At 61.8% G+C, this 2,500-nt stretch overlaps 1 non-coding gene across 1 annotated transcript; it reads right to left on the bottom strand.

Annotated features, from left to right (window-relative positions):
• Window positions 1-86: 86 nt before the first annotated feature.
• LOC140473651 (5.8S ribosomal RNA) lies at window positions 87-240 on the bottom strand. The gene has a single exon (XR_011958505.1). It is a non-coding gene; the product is annotated as a 5.8S ribosomal RNA (ribosomal RNA).
• Window positions 241-2,500: the final 2,260 nt, after the last annotated feature.

The following is a 2,500-nucleotide window of genomic DNA, read 5'->3' as shown; positions in this document are numbered from 1 at the left end:
GAACTTAGGGGGACAAAGAGGACGGGTCCTCTGCGACACCCCAGCCGCGCTCTCGCCAGCCAAGGCGAGTGCGATTGATTGCCAAACGACCCTCAGACAGGCGTGGCCCCGGGAAGAACCCGGGGCCGCAAAGTGCGTTCAAAGTGTCGATGATCAATGTGTCCTGCAATTCACATTAATTCTCGCAGCTAGCTGCGTTCGTCATCGACGCACGAGCCGAGTGATCCACCGTCAAGAGTTGTCTGAGTTTGTTTTAGGTCTCTCCCTCGCCAGAGGAAAGCGACCCGGACCGCACATACGCTCCCCACCTTGAGCTACAGCCACCTGCACGCCGGCGTGCGGGCGGAGCAGGGTGGCGTGAAGCGATGGGGAGCACCATCCTGGTGCGGCCCGCAGAAACATACGTCTATTGGGGGGAGGAGGACAGGGCGCCCAAGAGGCGATGCGTGCCCCAACGCACCGCAGCGACGGAGGCAGGATCACCGCCACCATGTCGCCCGCCTAGTATCACGAGGCGTGCAGCAGCTTTGCCCTAGGAAAAGCAGAGGCGGGAACGGGCACCGGCCATCGGTTCGGCAGCGTCACTGACGCGTGCACGTGGCGGCGTGTCGGCGAGCGGACTTCCTGCGAGGAGGCGGGGGCGGCACTCGCCCGAGCAGACGCCCGCCCGGCCCAGCCACCGCCGAGGTGGACTGGGAGTCGCGGCAACGGCTCGTCATACTCGTTCCCACACTCACAGCGCAGCTTGCCCGCAAGCCACCGACCACCGATCGACGCCAGGCGCCCCGACCGAGAGCGGGATCGCTCGTTCGCCCTGCTGGCAGTTCGCTGGGGATCACTACTGCACGGAGCTCGGAGACCGACGGGCGGCAACTCGAGAGTCTTTAAACCACCACCCCCATCCCGCAAGTGCAAAGAGGCTGTATACGCACAGACGGGTGAGGGGAATAGGTACCCCGTCGGGTTTGAAGGGAGCGTGACTAGATAGCAACGATGTAAACCCAGCCGATTTGGGAGCGAAAGACCGGCGCCTGCATCACCGGCTTCGTTTCCCGTGGCTGGAGAGTACACCGAAACCCTCCGTCTGTCGCGAGCTCCCGACGACGCGGTGCCGCCAAGCAGCAGGGCCGGACCTGGTGTGGCTCCCCTCGTCGATCACAGACCGGTCGGCACTACTGACGAGACGGTGGAACGGGCTTCGCCCCTTGTGACGAAGGGTGATGCGAACCCGCCCGCCCGCGTGCGTTCGGGGTGGACTCGGCAAACGGAGATTTGAAATCGGAAAGTGTCCTCCTGCCCCGCGCAGGTAGGCGCCCAACAGTTGGGGGGGTTTGGCGGTGACCACGGCTGCAGGGCCTGCTACCCCGACGAGCTCTCCTGCTGGCCCCGAAACCACCCCCGCGAGACAAGTTGAAACGGAAACGGGCGTACCCCCAAGCCGACGATCCTTTCTTATTTGTTACTTTTTTTTTCACTTGCTCGAGTTGTGGGGATTTGGCGGTGACCACGGCTGCAGGGCCTGCTACCCCGACGAGCTCTCCTGCTGGCCCCGAAACCACCCTCGCGAGACAAGTTGAAACGGAAACGGGCGTACCCCCAAGCCGACGATCCTTTCTTATTTGTTACTTTTTTTTTTCACTTGCTCGAGTTGTGGGGGTTTGGCGGTGACCACGGCTGCAGGGCCTGCTACCCCGACGAGCTCTCCTGCTGGCCCCGAAACCACCCTCGCGAGACAAGTTGAAACGGAAACGGGCGTACCCCCAAGCCGACGATCCTTTCTTATTTGTTACTTTTTTTTTTCACTTGCTCGAGTTGTGGGGGTTTGGCGGTGACCACGGCTGCAGGGCCTGCTACCCCGACGAGCTCTCCTGCTGGCCCCGAAACCACCCTGGCGAGACAAGTTGAAACGGAAACGGGCGTACCCCCAAGCCGACAGAGATGCTTTCGCTCCTGTTACTTTTTTTTTTCACTTGCTCGAGTTGGGGGGGTTTGGCGGTGACCACGGCTGCAGGGCCTGCTACCCCGACGAGCTCTCCTGCTGGCCCCGAAACCACCCTCGCGAGACAAGTTGAAACGGGCGTACCCCCAAGCCGACAGAGATCCTTTCGTACTTGAACCAACACAAAGTTTGTCACGTTTTATTTTTTACGAGTGATCGACCGTCAAGATTTGTCTCTGAGTTTGCTTAAGGTCTCTCCCTCGCCAGAGGAAAGCCACCCGGACCGCACATACACTCCCCACCTTTAGCAGCAGCCACCTGCACGCCGGCGTGCGGGCGGAGCAGGGTGGCGTGAAGCTGTGGGGAGCACCAGCCTGGTGCGGCCCGCAGAGACATACATCTATTGGTTGAAAAAAAACAGGGCGCCCAAGAGGCGATGCGTGCCCCAACGCACCGCAGCGACGGAGGCAGGATCACCGCCACCATGTCGCCCGCGGAGTATCACGAGGCGTGCAGCAGCTTTGCCCTAGGAAAAGCAGAGGCGGGAACGGGCACCGGCCA

The sequence above is a fragment of the Chiloscyllium punctatum genome, unplaced genomic scaffold (genome assembly GCF_047496795.1).
Source record: "Chiloscyllium punctatum isolate Juve2018m unplaced genomic scaffold, sChiPun1.3 scaffold_669, whole genome shotgun sequence".
Taxonomy (NCBI): domain Eukaryota; kingdom Metazoa; phylum Chordata; class Chondrichthyes; order Orectolobiformes; family Hemiscylliidae; genus Chiloscyllium; species Chiloscyllium punctatum.
The sequence above is the reverse complement of the archived record's forward strand: the minus strand, read 5'-3'. Positions and strand labels throughout refer to the sequence as shown.